General features: G+C 44.4%; 1 protein-coding gene across 1 annotated transcript in view; it reads right to left on the bottom strand.

Annotated features, from left to right (window-relative positions):
* Nucleotides 1-21,474, bottom strand: part of LOC122800357 (guanylate-binding protein 1-like) — a 598,755-nt gene that overhangs the window by 527,027 nt on the left and 50,254 nt on the right. The window lies entirely within an intron of this gene.

Below are 21,474 nucleotides of genomic sequence, written 5' to 3'. Positions count from 1 at the left end.
TGTATAGTACTGGCAACATTAACCAGACGTAGCTGCAGTGCATGTTATAAAGGGCCTGTCTTGTCTGTGCATGTTGTAGTGTGCTTGTGTGTTGTGCATGGGATCAGAAATAAGATGTGGTATGTGTAATGCAGTTGTGGCTCCTCACATGTATGTGTGACTGTGGATTACCATACTTAATAGTGCTTGTAGTAATGTACTAATTTTGTTTTCCTCCTCACGGGTGAACATGGGGGTTGGAGTGTACCCCTCTTACAATCCAATGTCAGTGTCTCATCAGACTTTGATGATGAAGGTGGCCATAGTGAGGAACAAGTGGGGTTGTTGGGGGTTGAATCTGTCCCTTGTGTTGACATCTCACTTCTTCCCTCATTGTCACTGCACACAGTCAGTATGCCAACACAAACCCAGTCCCCTGATGCCACAGATATTGAACAGTCAGAGTGTGGCAACATTGAACAGGACGGTGTGGCAACTATGGCATTAGTGAGTGTAGACACTAGCCAAAGCCAGAGTGCTGGTGAAGTCCTGCACAGGAAGATTGACAGGGGTGTTTGAAGGAGGGCTGTTGCCTGTCTACCACTTATCAAGGGTGACACATCATGAGTCACTCAGCTCATGTTTTGGTCTGTCATGGAGGCATAGGCACATTATGAATGCAATACCAGACTGATGCTCAGGATTATGGATGCAGTTCAATCTGACATCCATGACTACCTCCACCACATTGGTGATGCCATGGATCATTTCACTGATGTAGTGGACAGATGGTGGCCTGAGTCAGTGTCAGTCTTTGACCGTATATTGTCTGTGCTGGAATATCTAGTTGGAGTTGGGTATCAGACATGTGGATGTAGGTCAGCAACACCATCTGCTGAGAGTCCACATGTCTGTGCATACTCACACTCCCACAGTGGCAGTACTGGAGTGTGCTATCCACACCATAACATGGCAGGCTATGGGCACATGTTCCAGGGTGGTCCCATGGGGGACACAAGCCCAGCAGACACCAGTCACCATCAACTAGCACTGCATCTGACTCTAGGCATGGTGGTGTCAGTGCCATTTTTGGCAGAGCCAGTTCCAGTGTTCATGGCTGTATACAGTGAACCATCCACTCAGCCATGCACGGTCCACAGCTGTCCAACATAAATACATGTAGGGCTAGCACTGGGCTTGGCTGTGTACATACATACACTCAAACATCACTGTCACATGCAGGTCACCAACAGACACAAATGGTAACTCTCCATGGCCCAGCCAACCAGCATGCCTATCTGACTCACACACGTGCTGTCAACTGTTTGGCACAGCCTAGGCCTCTGGCACCCCCACACTACACTCTGTGCATGTGATGATACCTGTGCCATATCCCTGCCATCCATGCCATTGATGCAGGGACATGCAAATATATGTATGATGCACAGGGTGACTATATTACTTCACATGTAGTTTTGTAGTTTGGTAGTGTTATGCCATGCCAAGGTGTTGTGGGCCATGGCAGGTGCTGTATGCTGGCATGTGTCATGAGTACACATCAAAGTTTGTGTACATTTGTTGCATGCTGTTAGACTAGCAGTAGTGTTGCAGAAAAAGAAGTTATGTCTTACCATAATGTTCCATCCGTATTGTTGATCCTCGTTCAGTCATTACGCATGGGGGTATCGGTTCCAAAATCGGAACAGAGCCGGCCATTTTCCAAGCTTGCGTCAGCTTAAAACTCTTGAGCTAAACTCTTACCCACAGTCCCCCTCTCCCTGTTACCACAGATTAAGTTTGCAAGTTAAAGAAGGTAAAGGCTACCTCTGGTCAAATAACCTAAGAGAACTGGATGGTGAGATCCACTATAAACCACAGGAGGGGGAGGAGGGAGGGTCATAATGACTGAACGAGGATCAACAATACAGATTGAACATTATGGTAAGACATAACTTCTTTATCTGATATTGTTAATCCTCATTCATTCCTTACACATGGGATAGAGTCCCCAGCTACCTCTATTCCTAGGAGGCTCTCATGGAAGGACATTCCTGAGCACCATAGAACCGAAAGATGCTCTTCCCCTGGAGGCCAAATCATTTTGTAATGATTGATGAAGGTATGAGGTGTAGTCCAAGTTGCAGCTGCACAGATGTCATGTAAAGAAGCTCTGGCATGGAAGGCAGCCGAAATTGCCACCGACCTTGTTGAATGGGCTTTCATGGTAGTAGGCAACAAGATATTGCATTGTGTGTAAATAAAGGTCACACAGTCCTTCAACCATCTAGCTAATGTGACCTTAGCAACAGCAGATCCTAATCTAGATCCAGAAAAGGCCAAAAATAACTGGTCAGATTTATGAAAGGGTTTAGTCCTGTTTAAGTAAAAATGGACTTGCCTGTGTATATCTAGGGTATGTAGGCAATACTCTCCTCTGTTTGAATGATTGGGAAAGAAAACTGGCAATTCAATCAGAGATCACTTTAGGCAAAAATGACAGATTAGTTTTCAGAGACACTCTATCTCTATGAAACGTCAAGTATGGACTCTTGATACATAAAGCTTGCAGTTCAGAAATACGTCTGGCAGAAGTAATAGTGACCAGAAACAAGGTTTTCCATGACAAATACTTGAGGTCACAAGAAGAGGCTGGTTTGAAAGGTGCCATTGTCAGAGTTGTAGAACTAATGATAAATCCCATGGTTGAATACATTCTCTAAAAGGTGGCTTCAGATGATTCACACCTTTTATGAAGGTCTTGCACAATTTATGGGACATAAGAGAGGAATCTTGGACACCCTCATGAAAATTAGAAATTGCAGCCAAATGAATTCTATTGGTAGAGGCCAATAGACCCAATTGAAACAGGTCGGCCAGATAGTCTACTATTATCGACACTGGTGCTGAAAAGCAGTCTACTTGTTTATCTTTAAGCCAACAGGTAAATCTTTTCCACTTGCTCAGATAAGTAATTCTAGTGGAAGACTTACGAGAAGCAATGAGAATATCACGTACTGGTAAATAAAGATCATTCTGCCTGGCAATCAAGGGAATTGGAGTAGCCAAGCCATTAGCTTCAGGCTGTTCAGATTGGAATGAATCAGGTTCTGTGGGTGTGAGATCAACTCCAGGATTAGACGGAGAATCCATGGTTGATCTAGTAGGTGAGGCCAATGGAATGGGAACCAAATCTGTCGGGGCCAATACGGTGCTATGAGGATTACTATGCTCTTCAACCACCGGGCTTTCTTTAAAAACTGGGGAATGAGAGGAAAGGGCGGAAATGCATAGAGAAGACCCGAGGGCCAATTGTGGACTAGAGCATCCCTGGGTGACTGTCCCGGAGGGGGAATCAGGGAGAAGTAGTTGCTGCATTTGTAGTTGGTCGGGGATGCAAAGAGGTCGCAGCAAGGATGGCCCTAGTGGTGGAAGATCTCCACCACTATCAAGGGATTCATGTACCACTTGTGAGGTTGAAGAATGCACCTGCTGAGTCTGTCTGCTATCACGTTGGAACTCCCGGGAATGTGCATTGCTAGAAGAAAATGGATGGTAGCCATCATCCATTGCCATATCCTCATGGTCTCTCGACAAAGGGGGTAAGATTTGGTTCCACCTTGCTTGTTGATGTACCAGATCACCGCCATGTTGTCTGATTTAATCGCAATTGTCCCAGATGGCAGCAGGAGACGGAATGCTTGCAACACCAGAAGCACCGTCCTCAGCTCTAGAACATTTAAATGCAGATGGGCCTCCAGATGGGACCAAGTGCCTTGGACTGTCTGTCCCTGACATAGCCCCCCACCCCATCAGGGAGGTGTCCATGGTCACTGTGGCCTTGGGTTTCTGGGGGGAGAAAGGGCAAGACCATTGTGATACATTGTGTGTCATCCATCAATTTAAATCCTGTTTGCACCTGTGGGTTACTCGAATCATGGCTGAAAGAGGGTGCTGAAAAGGATACCATTGGGTGAGCAGTAGCCATTGTAGAAGCCTCATATGAAACCTGGCCAGGGGAACAATGGTGATGGAGGCTGCCATGGAACCCAACAGCTGTAGAACCGAGTGAGCTGTGGATTTTTTCTTTGAAAGGATTGGAATTAGTTGTTGCTTTATCCTTAAAATTCTGTGCTCTGGAATAGCAGCTCTGCAGTTCTTTGTGTCCAAGATAACCCAGATGAATTCTGTCGACTGAGATGGCGTGAGATTGGATTTCTGCCATTTTATGGTTATGCCTAGCCTTTGAGCAGTGAGGAGAGAGTATGCCAGGGCTTGTTCCAGTAGATGTCTGGTGGGGTGGAAATGAGCCAGTCTAGGTATGGAAACACCTGGAATCCTTGAAGTCGCAAGTGAGCTGTGACAACTGCCATGCACTTTGTGAACACTTTGGGGACTGTAGAGAGTCCGAAGGGTAGTACTCTGAACTGGTAGTGACTGGCTCCTGCACAGAAGTGCAGAAATCTTCTTGAGGGCCTGTCCACCTTTATGTGGTAGTACGCATCTTGAAGATCTATAGAACACATCCAATTGTCTTTTTCCAAAAGTGGGAAGATAGACTGTATATTGACCATCCGGAATTTTTGTACTCTCACAAACTTGTTCAATACACTGAGATCCAAAATTGGTCTCCAGTCCACGCTTTTCTTTGGCACCAAAAATAGTCAAGTAGAATCCAGATCCTATCTGGTCTGGAGGGACTATTTGGATGACTCTTTTTCTTCAAAGCTTTTCTATCTCTAGTGCTGCTTCTTCCCTTTGACTGGTTGGAACATCGGGAAGATTTTTTGAAGGGACGGGACAAAGATCGAAGGGGATATGATAACCTCTGGTTAAGATCCTTTGTACCCAAGAATTGGTGGTGATGGTTCGCCAGGCAGAAGGGTACAAGGAGAAATGTCCCCCAACCACCTCCAGAGGAAAGGAGTTGGGCCGCTCTTCAGGAGCGCTGGTAGGATCGACTAGGGAAAGAATCCCTGGAACCCTGATTACACGGTCCCCCTCTGTCTTGAAAGGAGATTTTTCCCTGAGAGTTTCCCCCTCTGCCTCTGGGGGAGAACTCAGCTTGTGTGTCATGGAAAGGAACCTGAGATTTCTTGAACCATATCTTCCCACTCTTTTGGTTTTGGGAGAAAGCACATTGAGGGGAAGCATAACGGACACCTATGGCAGAAAGGGTCTTACCGTCCTGTTCACATCTGGCCAGTGTGCTTTTAACTTTGGGCCCAAACAACAAGGAGGGCTCAATGGGGCATTAAGAAAGGAAAACTTAAAAGGTTCCATGAAGTTGCACAAGCGCATCCAGGTGTGTCATCTCAAGACTGCAGCTGAACCAGCTGCTCTAGCTGCTCCTTCTGATTTGTGAGATATCAATCACATAGAGGAGTTAGATATAGACTCAATGGTGGCCAGCTGAGAGGCGACTTTGTCACGGACCTCATCAGACACTGCACCAGCCAAGGTTTCAGAGAGGTCAGAAACCAGATCCCTTTGAAGTCTGGTAAAATGTGCCATATAATTCAGGGACCTGATAGCAAAGGTTGCTGAAGCAAAAGTGCACTTCCCTATTCTGTCCAGGGCCCAGGACTCTCTGTTAGGTGGATGGACAGTCTGGCTTTCTTCTTCTGCCAGATCCTTTTTTGTTGTGGCTGCCACCACCAAAGCATCTACAGGAAGACCTTTGGTCCAATGGGGATCTGAAGCAGGAGGGGACAAGATCTTATCTGGCCTCCCTGGAATAGCTTTGATGGTATCAGGGGCCTTCCAAGCATGCTACACGGATGAACTTGATGAGTTCATTGGCAGGTGGAGTAACCCAGGAGGTAGGGGGCTGGGCGTGAAATGTCTGCAGGAACACAGATTCCTCAGGGGTCGGATTAGAGGACTGCCAGTCACCCCTCTGTTTTAGGAGTTTGAGGATATCACCAAAGGATACCTCAGAGGGTGACCGAGGGGATCCTTCCCCCTCATAAAAATCTGTGTCTTCTGTGAGGGACTCCTCTGTGGAGTCGATGTGCTTCTTCTTGCATGAACTTTTCCGGTGGACCTCCTCAGTGGCAGAAGCTGAAGAAGACAATGGAAAGGGGGATTCCTGAGGGAATATGTCTTGAGGCCCTTGCACCTGGTGTCCGCTAGCTGCGACTTGTGAAACCAGTATACCAGAGGAGGGCAGAGGTATAGACAGTCTGGTATCACCAGCAGCAGTGAAAGCCTTTTCCATCAGTTGGAAGCCAGTCCACCTGGAGAGGAGTGTATGTCTAGGACAGGGGGCACTCCTCCCCTAAGTGGCTCAGCCTGCCGACCCGAAGTCCCTGGATGGCTGTGGAACAGCAAGTTATGCATGTCACAGCTGACATCCTGGGTTGTACTAAAACTTTCCTGCCATGGCGGCAACTGCGGTTCCTTAGTGAGATCCATAAAGGGAACCACAGAAGGGGAAGACTGTACTATATCCATGGACTTCAAAGACAATGAAGGAGGAGAATAAGAAGGTGTCTTTGAGGATTGGTGATCACCTCCCAAAGAAGGATAGTTTCTGAGGGGTGGAATACTTCTGGCCAAGAATGCCTGATCCACAAGATGCAGCACATCATGTTCGGAAAGGCTTCTAGTAGACCTCACAGAGACTGAGGCAGAAACAGGCCTGTCCACAAAAGAGGCAGACTCAGTGCCCATCTCATCTGACCACACCAAGGCCAAAGGTGCAGAGAGAGACTGGACTACTGTTGTCTGCACCGAAGAAGTCAATGGTGCCAATGTCATTGTCTGCACCAACACAGGGATCGGTGCCGAAGTGGTTGTCAGTGTCAAAGATGGAACCGACAAAACTGGAGTCAACAATAAAGGCCTTGGTTCCGAGGAAGATCTCAGATCCGAGGCGGTCAAAGTCTGTGCTGACTGAACGGTTGGTGCTGATACAGTGGTAATGGTCTGAACCGAGGAGCCCCTCGGTGCCGATATGTAGAAGGCTGCAGGACAGGATGGAGCCAAAATCACTAATGAAGCCGAAGGCCTCGGTGCTGAAGGTCTGGGCACCGAAAGCACTGGAGCTAACTGAGAGAGCTCCGGAGCCGAAATTTTAGCCTTTTTAGGTATTGGTTGGTGAGAGTCCCCAGCCAGGGATGAAGGCAAGGATTTAGCCTTAGAAGAAACATTCATTTTCTTATGGGCTTTAGGAGGGGTTGAGACCTCTGACCTAGACATAGCCTCTGAAAAGGGAGATTTTAGAAGTCCCTTCAGTATCAGCTTATTTTTCCTTTCTAACAAAGTTCTATTAGAAAAGTTCTCAGAAATAGTACAAGATGGTTCAACAGATAAATGAGAAGCTCCCAAACAATAAACACATAAAGAGTGTGCATCAGAAGTAGGCAGTTTGTGTCCACAATCAGAACACAGCTTAAACCCTGGACTACCTTTTTTATCTGCCATATTAACTAATAGAAAAGTACCAACAATGGTACAAGAGAGTAACCGAAGGTATAAAAGAGAAAGGGAAAAGGATTACCAATGATGGTAAAGAGAAAATTACCTCACGGTAAAAAAAGGGTAGTAAAGGACAGAAAAAACCTGAGGAAATTATGAACGCTAGATGTGATAGGGCAAGAGACAATAAAGTATCAACTTTTTTGACAGAAAAGTAATTTGTAAAGCAATTAAACAACAATTAGCTCAACAGAAGTAGCTTGACATGACCGAATGGCAACATGGCAAACAAAATCTGAGGTAACAGGGGGAAGGGGATTGTGGATAAGAGTTTAGCTCAAGAGTTTGAAGCTAACGCGAGCTTGGAAAATGTCTGGCTCATTTCCGAGTTTGGAACCGATACCCCCATGTGTAACAATATCAGACTGATAGTTGTCTCACAGAACTGTGTATGTTTCTGTTCCAGGGGTCTGATTGGCTAAGCTATGGAGACTTGGTGGCAATACAGCAGCACAAGATGGCATGGCAGTACAGCAGAAATATGACATTAGCAAGGTATGGCTGTATACGTGCATGGTTACCTAGGTGCATATGTGTAGAACAGTGCATCAGGGACAATGGGGACAGTCAGCATAATCATGCATTCATACCCTGTGACAAGGCCTGCTACCCTTGATACATGTCACCTGGGTGTTCTGTGCATACAAATGTAGGTGGTGGCAGATAGCATTTATGCCTAGGTAGATGTGGGCTATTTAGGGCCAGCAGCTAGTCACAGGGCAGTAAAATGCATGACAACTGCACATCCCTATGGCCAAGTGCATACTGCTGTATGGGAATATATTTGTACACTCACACACACAGAGTTGGCTTTATTAATATTAGAACCCCTACTGATCTATTAGTATACAATATAGCACTAAGTACATATCATGTGCGCCATGGAGCTTATCTGTTTTTAGATTGTCAGCCAGTGCTGTTAAGTTGGATGACATCAGCAGGCCTTGTAAAGGGGGCCAATGGGGAAGTTTGCAAGTAGTCACAGGGCCTTAAAACATATAATTATTGCACAGAGATAGGCAATACAAGCCTGTGTACACTACTGTAAGGGGATATATTTACACACACACACACACACTAGCATTTATTGAGATTAGAACCCCTACCTATCTATTAGTATATACTATATCATTACATACATATCGCATGCACCATGGAGCTTATCTGTTTTGAGATTGTCAGCCAGTGCTGTTAAGGTGGATGACATCAGCAGGACTTGTAAAGGAGGCCAGTGGGGAGGCTGGCAGGTAGTCACAGGGCCATAAAATGTATAACCACTGCACAGAGATAGGTGATACAGTCATGTGTACACTGCTTCAAGGGATATATTTACACACATACAGAAAGCTGCCTTTATTAAGACTAGAACCCCTACCAATCTATTAGTAGACACTATAGCACTAAGTGCTTATCGCATGCACCATAGGTTCATAGGTTCATAGGTATGTACTAGGCTAATAGCCCTGAAGCCTTTACCAGCCTAGCCCATAGGATTACCCTGGCATCAAGCCACCTGACCTTAATTCCCAGTGCTTCTCTCAAGTAAAGCCACTGGAGTGATCCCTGGGGTGAATTTTATATTTCCCATACACTCTTTAAGATTTCTCTTGAAGAGGGCCACTGAGGTGCTCTGCTTGACATGTATTGGAAGTCTATTCCATAGCATGGACAGTCTCTGGGTTATGAACCTGTCCATCCAGCATGTACTGTTGATTGTGGGAATGAGGTTGAGGTCTCTGGAGTGTGTGGTGCAGAGGGATTGGGATTTCTTTAGATGTAGCATTTCTAACAGAGCTGGGTCAGACATGGCTTTGTAAGTCAAGCATAGATCACCTCTAAATAGGCAATATGAGATAGAGAATAGTTGGAGTTTTTTTTAGTCTGTCCATATACGACAAATGTTTAAGTCCTAGGGTCCTCTTTGTGGGGTACTTTTACGGCCTCTCCAGTTGTTGCAGGTGTTTAGTGAGGTACATGCCAAAAGGGGCATTGTACTCGATGATTGGCCTAATGAGGGAAGAGTAAGGGGAGACAATGACCTCTTTCTTCCTGGATGCAAAACCCTTAGTAATGAGATGTGCCACATAGAAGGACTTTCTGGCCACAGTGGCAATGTGTTAGTCAGAAGAGAGGTTGTTGTCAACCTGTGTTCCCAGATCTGTTATAACGCGTTCTGTGTTTAGTGGACTACCATCGATGTGGTAATTCATGGAAACCGGGTTTTTCCCAAAGGGGGTGATGACACATTTTTTTAGCATTAAGCTTAAGGCCATGGTTCTGACACCAATCGTTGGCCTCAGTGAGGCCTTTCTGTAGGATGTCAACATCACTCAGGGAGTTAATAATAGCTCCCAACTTGCAATAGTCTGCAAACTTTGTCAGCCAGAGTCCTTTTGTGTTGGCCTGGACTTCAGAGAAATAGATACCAAGTAGGAGAGGACCCAGGATCGAACCTTGTAGGACTCCACTCTTGACTGGTCGGCAGTCTGACTTTGAGTCAACTACTTTCACACTGTGGGTTCTACCATGGAGTTTATCTGTTACTAGATTGTCAGCCACTGCTGTTAAGCTGGATAACATCAGAAGGAGTTGACAGGGAGGCCAATGTTGAGGAGGACGCTAGTCACAGGGCCATAAAATGATTAACCATTGCACAGACATAGGGCAGATGGGCATGTCTGCATTGCTGTAAGGGAAATATTTACACACACGCGCACACACACACACACACACACACACACACACACACACACACACACACACACACACACGCACACACACACACACACACACACACACACATACACTGTGGCTAATGTGAGATTAGACCCCCTACCTACCAACTATTACATACTATAGCTCGCAGTACTTATTGCACGTGCCACTAGTTATATCTGTTGTACATGTGGCTGCAGCCACAGTACTTGTGGACTATGCAAAATGTTCTTGTATAATACAGCATGTGTGTCCTGCAGAGTGAACCTGCTTTAGGCTGTTATCATATCTAGTTTTCTAGCAGTGGGGTACCTGTTAATAACCCTGCTATGTGTATACAGTTACCAGTATCACCCTGTCAGGATGGTTGCAGTTTGCTAGGTGGACAATTGACTAGTGACAATATGACCTGTCTATGGCAGATGAGGCATCAGACATGGGCTCAAGTTAGCTAAGTGTAGCAGCATGCCCAGTGTGACTGTCAGTACTTACAAGGTGACTCCAGGCCAGACCTACTTGTACTCCAGTCCAGGATTTTGTGTGCTTCAGCCAACTGGCTGCTGCACTTGATTCAACAGTCCAGCACCTCCCTGATATTTTGTCCAAGGGATTCCCTGGCTGTGTGCTGAATGTAATATATGACTCACACCTATCAACTGTACAGATTGTAACAGACTGTACAGAGTTTTGCATCATATGTACGGTACGTTTTATATAGCATTGTGAATGTCTGGTACATGCAAATCATTACAGATTTACATTAGGAAATGACAGACATTTGAGCTACTGACTCCATACACATCAGGAAACTCATGCTAATGCATGACCTGTTATTCACTGAACCTTCTACATTTGTCTGGCCAGTAGTTAATCCTTTTTCTTATATTTGGGCCTTTGTCTCACTACTGTTCATGGCTTTGTCCAGATTTCCTGCTCTAAGTGGTTGTAGGTATGATGTGAATGGGGTACATAATGTAACAACACACACAGGGTGACAGTCTTCACACCTCTCACTGTACATGTTTTTGCAGGATGCCCAGCATTCCACCCCATATGTCTGCTGTGTTCCTCATACAGTTTTATTTTTCTGGTAATATACTACTAAATGGAGCACACTGAATTGTTGTACATAATGACACAGTTAAGTGATGGCCTTTACATCCTGTTGCTACTCTGACTGGTTGCAACCTGCTTTTACTAGCCACCTTCTAGGTTACTCAGAACATGTATAATGTCTGTAGGTTTGGCCCTATGACCCTACATTATCTCTGGCTTTGTCCAGCTTTCTTGCAGTAACAGATTGTGGAATTTTGACAGTCTGTTGGACACCTACCATATGAGTACCTCACATGCAAAAATTGTAGGTGCAGCCAGCTTCGAACCATCAACACCATCAACCATGACAATGTACTTAACACACTGAGCCACACCAGCCATCAGAAAGTGAGGTTTAATTCCTCACACTATCAACAGCAGACATACATACACTTTCACCCCTGCATATTGTGAAAAATAGAACATGTAGCCAGGTTGTTTTGGATAGCCCTCGGATTGTGTGGTCTGCTAATATATCCCTGCAAACATACTGTTACTGTGGTTGTATGGGAACACTGATGTGCTGGTGGTAGGGGACTCTGGCATTGACAGTCATGCATCTGTCCTATGACCCCGCTGTTTAGCATTTCCCTTACATACTGCAGTGGGGTTTTCAGCCATGTGGCCTAATGTATATTATGGGGCACTCAGTATTGGAGAGAGTACCTGTTGTCCCACATAGCTGTTAGTTCTCTGCAAGTAGCCCATTAGCCCACTCTATTCCCTTGCATACATGCAGCAGATTCATACATATGCTACCATAGTCTAGTACCCCATACATTTGTTGCAAAAGAGAGTTACTTACCTTGTGAATGCAGCAGTTGAGATATCTCTGTTTCAGGGCTGACTCTGTCTGATGCACTTAGTACACAGCCAATACATGGTAAGGTACAGGTTGTGTGGTGTGGCTGGCATCCTTTTTACTATGTATGTGAGTTGGAGTAAGGTGTCAGTCCCTAGGACCCTAGGTTGTCAGTGCATGTGCTATGCGTTGCCTCTTTGCTAAGACCAGGACATACTGGGCACAACTACAGGGACAGCCTCAGGGGATTCCTCCTCTGAATCCCCCTGTGGGTGTGGCTGTGGGGATCTAGGCACTGATGCGGGGCTGTGTGTCCTCCCCTGTGATAATCCTGCCACAGCTGTTTCCAGAGGATCATATTGTGTAGCATTGCACATAGTGTGAACATCTGTGCACATGTGGCTGGAGAGTACTGCAGGGCTCCACCAGATATATTGAGGCACCAGAACCATGACATGAGCAACCCAAACACACACACACTTTATGATGTTCCTAGTTTGTATGTGTGCCTCATTATGGCATTTTTCTGTAGGTGTGTGCGCATTTCTGATGGGTGTCATCATCCATGGTTCCAGTGCATAGCCAGCATCCGCCATTAGATGGTCGTACAGGATGTCCCCCCGGCAAACATCTGGTACATCTCTGATGCATGCCAGAAATCTGAGTCATGATGACTGCCAGGGCTGCCAGCACACAAATTCATGATAATGCCCTGGGCATTGCACATGACCTGGCAGTTGACAGAGTGATACTTCTTGCAATTGATGTAGACTCTATCCTTTTCACCAGGTGGTGCTTTGATGTGTATGAGAGTGCAGTCTATGGCACCTAGTACCTCTGGGTAGTGAGCTACGCTGTAGAAGAGACACATACTGCTGGCCCTCTCCTCAGGGGTGCAGGGTAAATAAATGTGCTCACTGGTGGAGTACCCTGGATGCTGATGCCTGTGACACCCCCATCATGTCCCCAGTTGGTCTTTGAAAAGTATCTGTACGTAGTATTCTAAGGGCTACACGTACCTTTGTTTCCACTGGGATGGGTTCCCATCTGTTGGCTCTGGGTCTGAGTTGAGGGCAGCAGAACTCTGTAAGTTCTTGTAGTATGTCCCTATCCACCCTGCAGCACTCTACATTCTCCAGCTCATGTAGCTCCTGGAAGGTTACCCTGGGCCTAAACACTCTTCTCCTTCTCAGTCTAGGTCTATTGTCAGCAGCAGCATCAGCACTGACCTCAGCATCTAGCACATACAGATATAGAAGAGCTGCAGTAGTCCCTAGCATTATGTTAGTTAAAATGCCCAAGTCTGTACTCCAGTGGTGCAGAGTGTGAGGGAAAATCAGATTGTAGGGTGTATGCATACTTTATAGTGTTCTGCTGCAGATGCAGCCTGTGTGATTGGCTAACTATGATGCATTCCACTTGCTAAGTACATCACTGAGGAGTTTGAATAGCCCAGTTTTAGGGGAACAGGGGTCATCAGTAATTTATACATAATTGGCTTTCCCAGGCAATTTTTTTTTTTTAATTGCCTTCACTGCTAAGCACTGCAGTGTGGTGCACAAACACACACCGCAGGTATAAACAATACTCAGCAGTCAATAGGCACACCCCCATGGATGGGAATGCTCAGCACAGTTTTATGCTGTTCAAACATGCTCAAACCAGCTAAAACACATGCCCTGCAGCTAAATAAAGCTTAGCAGCACTGGACACCCCCCATTCAGCTGAGCTGCATGCAGTGCAAACGGGTGCTGCTGAGCTCCAATGTGCTTAAACAGATAGTGACACACCCCCTTTTGATGTCAGCTAGCTGTCCTGTGGACACAAACATGGTTCTGGGGCTACACGAATTTCATCTGCAGGCACAGAAACCTATTTGATTCAGTGACCACAACTCATTTGCATACAGATCTGTGCACACAAACTGGATACTACACTATTCCAGGACCTGCCTCCTTAGGAGCCAAAGAACTCTACCACTGTACATACTCCACGCAAGGTCCTATAATGCATTATTGTCACATATTTACTTTTAATTTTTAAACTTTTAAATATTTTTTTTACATAATGGCATGTTTGTGTGCTGCTGCACACTGCGCAAACATAATATAGATATTAAAAAAATATTTATTTTAAATTAGTTCCCATTACATTTTGGGCCCACATGGCATAGTTTTGCAAATATCTGCGTCTGCTATGCTATTTCTGACCTTCTAACTGGGCTTTTACAGTCCCTCTTCACTTTTTAATTTCTTGTAAACTAAAATTTTCTGTGTTCACTTTGGACCCCAACACAGGGTCTGCAGGACTGCCTATCTGCTTGTTGGATCACTCCAGTACCCTTATTTGCATGCAGTTCACCTAACTTATGAGGTGATTCGTATGCCATGGATGCTTTCTTGTTTGCACACTCGTGCATGCCCCTCAGCTCTGTTTACTGGATCACACAGTTGCTTACTTCCCTGTAAGCTCCATACCACAATGCCTACATGGAAAATTAATCAATGTAGGCTTTATTGAATTCCCCTTACCTTTAATAGTTTAGTGCTTTCATTCAGACCATATGAACCATTGAACTGCCTCAGTGGTTTATGTAGTCTGAATGAAAACACAAAACTATTATAGACTAGTTTTTGTCTTCAGTGTTCATTATTTTATATGACATAAAATGACTGCACATGGGAAATAATCAGTGCCACCTACTGCTGGCATAACCTGAAAATTATGCTTTAAGGTGAGACAGGCATGGAGGTAGGATATTAGTAGTGGAAAAAAGTGATGAGTCTTTTTCCACTTTTATATAATAATGTCCAGTGGGTTAGAAAGTTAGAGTATCTGTACTAGAGATGGTATGTCCAGCATATTTGAGCATCTGTACCAGTGATGGCATACTCAGTGTGTTGGAGTATCTTTACTGGTTATAGCATGTCCAGTGTGTTGGAGTATCTGTACTGATGATTATATGTCCAGTGTGTTGGAGTATCTGTACCAGTCATGGTATGTCCCATGTGTTGGAATATCTGTACTAGAGATAGTATGTCTAGTATGTTGGAGTATCTGTACTGGAAATGGTATGTCCAGTGTGTTGGAGTATCTGTACTGATGGTGGTATATCCAGTGTGTTGGAGTATCTGTACTAGTGATGATATGTCCAGTGGGCTGAAGTATCTGTACTGCTAATGGTTTGTCCAGTGTGCTGGAATATCTGTACCAGTGTGTTGAGAGTATCTGTACTGGTGATGGCATGTTCAGTGTGTTGGAGTATCTTTACCTATGATGGTATATCCCATGTGTTGGAGTATCTGTATCAGAGATGGTATGTCCAGTGTGCTGGAGTATCTTTACCTGTGATGGTAGGTGCCATGTGTTGGGAGTATCTGTACTAAAGATAGTAAGTCCAGTATGTTGGAGTATCTGTACCGGAGATGGTATGTCCAGTGTGTTGGAGTATCTGTACCAGTGATGGTATCTCCAGTGTGTTGAAGTATCTGTATAGGTGATGGTATGTTCAGTGTGCTGGAGTATCTTTACCTGTGATGGTATGTCCCATGTGTTGGAGGATCTGTACAAAAGATAGTAAGTCCAGCATGTTGGAGTATCTGTACTGATGGTGGTATGTCCAGTGTGTTGGAGTAGCTGTACTGGTGATAATATGTCCAGTGTGTTGGAGCATCTGTATAGGTGATGGTATTTTCAGTGTGTTGGAGTATCTTTACCTGTGATGGTATGTCCCATGTGTTGGAGTATCTGTACTAGAGATAGTAAGTCCAGTATGCTGAAGTATTTGTTCCAGAGATGGCATGTCCAATGTGTTGGAGTATCTGTGCCAGTGATGGTATGTCCAGTGTGTTGGAGTATCTGTATAGATGATTGTATGTTCAGTGTGCTGGAATATCTTTACCTGTGATGGTATGCCCAATGTGTTGGAGTATCTGTACTAGAGATAGTAAGTCTAGTATGTTGGAGTATCTGTACTGGAAATGGTATGTCCGGTGTGTTGGAGTATCTGTACTGATGGTGGTATGTCCAGTGTGTTGGAGTATCTGTACTGGTGATGATATGTCCAGTGTGTTGAAGTATCTGTACTGGTAATGGTATTTCCAGTGTGCTGGAATATCTGTACCAGTGATGGCATGTCCAGTGTGTTGAGTATCTTTACCTGTGATGGTATGTCCCATGTGTTGGAGTATCTGCCCTAGAGATAGTAAGTCCAGCATGTTGGAGTATCTGTACTGATGGTGGTATGTCCAGTGTGTTGGAGTATCTGTACTGGTGATGATATGTCCAGTGTGTTGGAGTATCTGTATAGGTGATGGTATGTTCAGTGTGTTGGATTATCTTTACCTGTGATGGTATATCCCATGTGTTGGAGTATCTGTACTAGAGATGGTAAGTCCAGTATGCTGGAGTATTTGTATCAGAGATGGTATGTCCAGTGTGTTGGAGTATCTGTGCCAGTGATGGTATGTCCAGTGTGTTGGAGTATCTGTATAGATGATGGTATGTTCAGTGTGCTGGAGTATCTTTACCTGTGATGGTATTCCCCATGTGCTGGAGTATCTGTACTAGAGATAGTATGTCTAGTATGTTGGAGTATCTGTACTGGAAATGGTATGTCCGGTGTGTTGGAGTATCTGTACTGATGGTGGCATGTCCAGTGTGTTGGAGTATCTGTACTGGTGATGATATGTCCAGTGTGCTGAAGTATCTGTACCGGTAGTGGTATGTCCAGTGTGCTGGAATATCTGTACTGGTGATGGCATGTCCAGTGTGTTGGAGTATCTGTACAAGTGACGGTATGCCCAGTGTGTTGGAGTATCTGTATTAGTGAAGCTGTAAATATGTTTGACACAACATTATACAATTTAGTGCATCACTTCAGTAAAATATGTAGCACTTTAATAATTTGATGTAAGGATAAACAGTATCAAAAGGAGGGTAAATAATCTGTTTATCTCTTTTCATTAGAATTTGATATCATGTTCACACAGAAAAAAATCCTTACTTGATGAGGAAAGTCAAAAAAGAGGCAATTGTTACACAGTGCTGAAAGTTATGAGTGAACTCAACAAAATTAACATGCATACTTCACAATACAAGCAGGGCTAAAACAAAAGTGTGTCCAAAATTATAATATATAAATAGAAAAAAAAATCATGGATTGAATCTGCTGCATACTGTTTTTATCAGTGCCAACAGTACTGTAGGCCTTCTTTGAAATAAAGAAGTTAAGCTCTTGCCATAATATTCCATCTGTGTTGTCAATCTTCATTCATTCTTGACGAATGGGACTCGGTTCCAATCCTCAGAACTGGCTTGGCTGTTATACAGCTCACGCCAGCCAAAAAACTCTCAGACTAAGACTCTACCCACAATGCCCCTCTGTATATTACCTCAGATCAAGTTTGCAGCCAAAGTATAGAAAATAGAAGCCATGTCTAAGGTGAAACCTAAAAGTTCTCAGAGCAAGTGTCCAATCATCCAGAAGTCTGTAGGAGGGGGTAGGGGGGTGGGATGCCAAAAATAAATGAAGATCAACAACACAGATGGAACATTATAGTAAGAACATAACTTCTTTATCTGAAGTTGTCAATCTTCATTCATTCTTGATGAATGGGACAGAGTCCCCAGCTAGACCATATCCAATTTGTAATAAGTGGTAAAGGTATGAGGAGTAGCCCATTTTGCAGCTACACAATTTTTTTTCCATGATTGCCTTGGAATGGAAATAGCTGACATGGCTACAGATCTGGTGGAATGCACTTTAGCAGGTACTGGTAACTTGCAGTTATGATTGTAAATTAAAGCAACACAATCTCTAAGTCATTTTGATAAGGTAACTTTCAAGACAGTTTACCCAAAGTTGAACCTGAAAAGGACACAAATAATTGATCTGATTTTCTAGACTGTTTAGTTCTGTCAGGATAGAAATGTAACTGTGAACATCTAGTAAATGCAAGTAATATTCACCTTTATTTGAGAAATTGGGGAAAAAGATGGGCAAATCAATAGTCTGATTAATGTTACATTCTGAGACCATCTTAGGTAGAAAAGAAGGATTGGTTTTCAATGAAACCTATCCTTATGAAAAAAACAGATAATGATGTTTCACACATAATGCTTGTAATTCAGAAACTCTTCTGGCATAAGTGACGGCCACCAGAAAAAGAGTTTACAGGAACTTGAGATTGCAAGTAGCTGCTGGCTCAAAAGGCTGGAGAACTAAAGATTGTAATACTAAGGTCAAATCCCATGGAGCTATAGGATCCTTAAATGGGGGCTTTAGACATAAGACACGTTTAAGAAAAACTTTGCATAAATGGTGGGAAATTAAGAATTGATCACCAAATCCATTGTGGAAATTGGACATGGCTGCTAATTGGGATTTGATGGTGGAAGCAGGCACTCCTTGATAAAAAGTGAAGCCAAAAATTCCAAGACTTTGTCAACAGGTGCTGAAAAGGGATCTAAATTATTTGTACGGGCTCAAATTGAAAATCTCTTCCATTTGCTAAGATAGAGTTTTCTGGTGGACAGTTTATGAGAAGCCAGAAGATTTTTATCTGTACTGAGGAAGGTAATTTGTTCTGCCTGGCAATTAATGGAATTGGGAAATACCAGGCTGTCAGCTTGAGACTGTGACGTTAGGATGCTCCAATCCCTGTGGATGAAACAGCAGGTCTGGAACTGGATCCCGAATCGAAGGACGATGAATCAGGTAAGGCCAAAGGAAGGGGAACCAGACTTGATGAGGCCAATAGGGTGCAATGAGGATCACTTTGCTACTCAATCTTTGAACTTTCTTCAAGAACAGGGGAAAGAGAGGAAATGGGGGAAAGGCATAAAGTAGTCCTGTGGAGCCAGTTGAGGAGGAGGAATGTGTCTTCGGGGACTCACCCTGTGGGGAAATTAAGGCAAAATAACTGCTGCATTTGTTGTTTATTGTGGAGGCAAAGATATCACAGCAAGGCTGGCCCCAATGATGAAAGATTTTCATCATCACCTTGGGCTTGAGAGACCACTCGTGAGGCAGGAGGATGCATCTGCTCAGTTTGTCTGCTATCACACTGGAGCTTCCCAGGATATGAATTGCTATTAGAAAGTGTCTGGAGGAGACTGCCCATTGCCATATCCTGAGAGCTTCCTGGCACAGGGGATAAGAACCAGTTCTGCCTTGTTTGTTATTGTGCCAGGCTACTGACATTGTCTGATTGAACTGCAATTGTCCCTGAAGGAAGGACAGACTGAAAGGCTTGCAATGCTAGAAGCACTGCCCTCAATTCCAAGACATTGATGTATAAATTAGCCTCTTGCAGGGAAAAAGTGCCTTAAACTGTTCTTCCCAGATAATAGCCTACCACCCAATCTGGGAAGCATTCATGGTCACTATGGTTGTGGGCGGAGAGGGAGTGATGGTGTGGCTCCATAGATATTCCTCTGACTTCATCCACCAGGATAGATTCTTCTTGTAGTGGTTTGTTATCAAAATAGGTTAAGACATTGGGTGCATCAGTACTGACCATCGTGCAGCTTAGAGGCATTGAAGCAGCCTCATATGAAATTTTGCCAGGGGCACTAAGGTTATGGTCGCTGCCATAGATCCTAGAGCTTGGAGGATGAGAAGAGCAGGAACTTTGTCTTCTGATATGATGAATTGTACTTGAGACCTTATTTTTTTGTAGTCTGTGTAGAGGGAGAGAAGCTATATAAGAAACTGTATTGAGGTGTGGTCCTATATATTCCAGGTCTTGTGTTGGAGTCAACTGGGATTTCTCTCTGTTGATTGTAATGCTCAAGGACTAGAAAAGATGCAATATGAAGTATGTGGCTTGAAGCAGTAGACGCTTGGTGGGGGTGGTGAGGAGCCAGTCGTCTAAATATGGAAACACTCAGCATCCTTGTAGCCTCAAGTGAGCTGTTATCACTGCCATGCATTTGGTGAACACCCTGTGCGCTGTGGTGAGGCCTAAAGGCAGCACTTTGAACTGGAAATTACTGGCTTCCAGCCAGAAGCGGAAGAACCTACTGGAGTGTTTGTCCAACTTTATGTGGTAATACACATCTTGAAGGTCTATAGAGCACATCCAATCACTTGTCTCTAGAAAGGGAAGAATAGACTGAACTGTGACCACCCGGAATTTTGTTTGCTGAACAAATTTGTTCAGGAAGCTAAAATCTAAAATTGGTCTCCTGTCTCATGTCTTTTTTGGCACTAAAAAGAATCTTGAGTAAAATTCAGATCGTCTATGGTCTGGTGGGACTTCTTGGATGACTCTTTTTTTCCAGCAGCTTTAGAATCTCTATAGCTGCTTGGTCCCTCTGATTGGGTGTAACATTGGGGACTCTTTTTGGTGACTTTGGAAAGAGAGTAAGGAGAATGTGTTAACCTCTGGTGATAATTCTCTGCACCCAAGTATCCGAAGTTATCAGTAGCTAGGCTGTCTGGTGTGGTGAAAATCTTCCACCGACTGCTTCCAGAGGTAAACAATCAGGCCTTCAATCAGGAGCGCTGGTAAGGCTGTCTGGAAAAGGGGTCTCTGGAGCCCTGATTTCATGGGCCACCTCTGCCACAGGGAAGGTGTCTTCCATTAGAACTCTGTCCTCTGCCCCAAGGGGAGTATCCACCACGTGTGTCCTGAAAAGGCTCTTGGAACTTTTTGAACCACATTTTCCCACTCCTTGGATTCCTAGAGTAGGATCATTGAAGAGTAGAAAAATTAATGCCCACAGCAGAAAGGGTCTTTCCATATTTTTCTCACCTGGCTAGTGTGTCGCTGACTTTGAGGCCAAACAAGGAAGATCCATCAATAGGAGCATTGATGAAGGAAGACTTGAAAGGTTCTGCAAAGTGACACAAATGCATTCTGGCATGGCGCCTTATGGCCACACCTGAACGCGCAGCTCTGGTCATTTTCTCAGCTGCATGGGCAATGATATGCATGGATGAGTTCAATATAGACTCCAGGGTGGCAAGCTGAAAGGCAACCTTATCCTGCATCTTGTTATACACGCTCCAGTGAGGGTATCCAATAGGTCCTTTATCAGATCCCTTTGGAGTCTAGTGAAGTCTGCTATGAAATTCAAGGACCAAAGAGTGAAGGTCGATGATGCATAGGCCCACTTCCCAAACTTGTCCACCATCCAAGACTCTCAGTTAGGAGGGTGGACAGTGGAACTCTCCTTGGCAAGTTCATTTTTGGTGGCCACTTCCACCACCAGTTCATCTACTGCTAAACCCTTTCCCCAATATTTGGTCTTCTGGAGCTGATAAAATTTTCTTTGGTCTCTGGGGAATCAGATCTATGGAATCAGAAGTCTTCTGTGCCCATTGTGCAATTAGCTTAATAAGTTCATCAGTGGGCAGGGTCACCCAGGAAGTGGATGGGCAAGCACCAAAAGCCTGC

This window comes from Protopterus annectens, chromosome 4.part0, assembly GCF_019279795.1.
Source record: "Protopterus annectens isolate FY-2018-M chromosome 4.part0, PAN1.0, whole genome shotgun sequence".
NCBI classification, from domain to species: Eukaryota; Metazoa; Chordata; order Ceratodontiformes; family Protopteridae; genus Protopterus; species Protopterus annectens.
The sequence above is the reverse complement of the archived record's forward strand: the minus strand, read 5'-3'. Positions and strand labels throughout refer to the sequence as shown.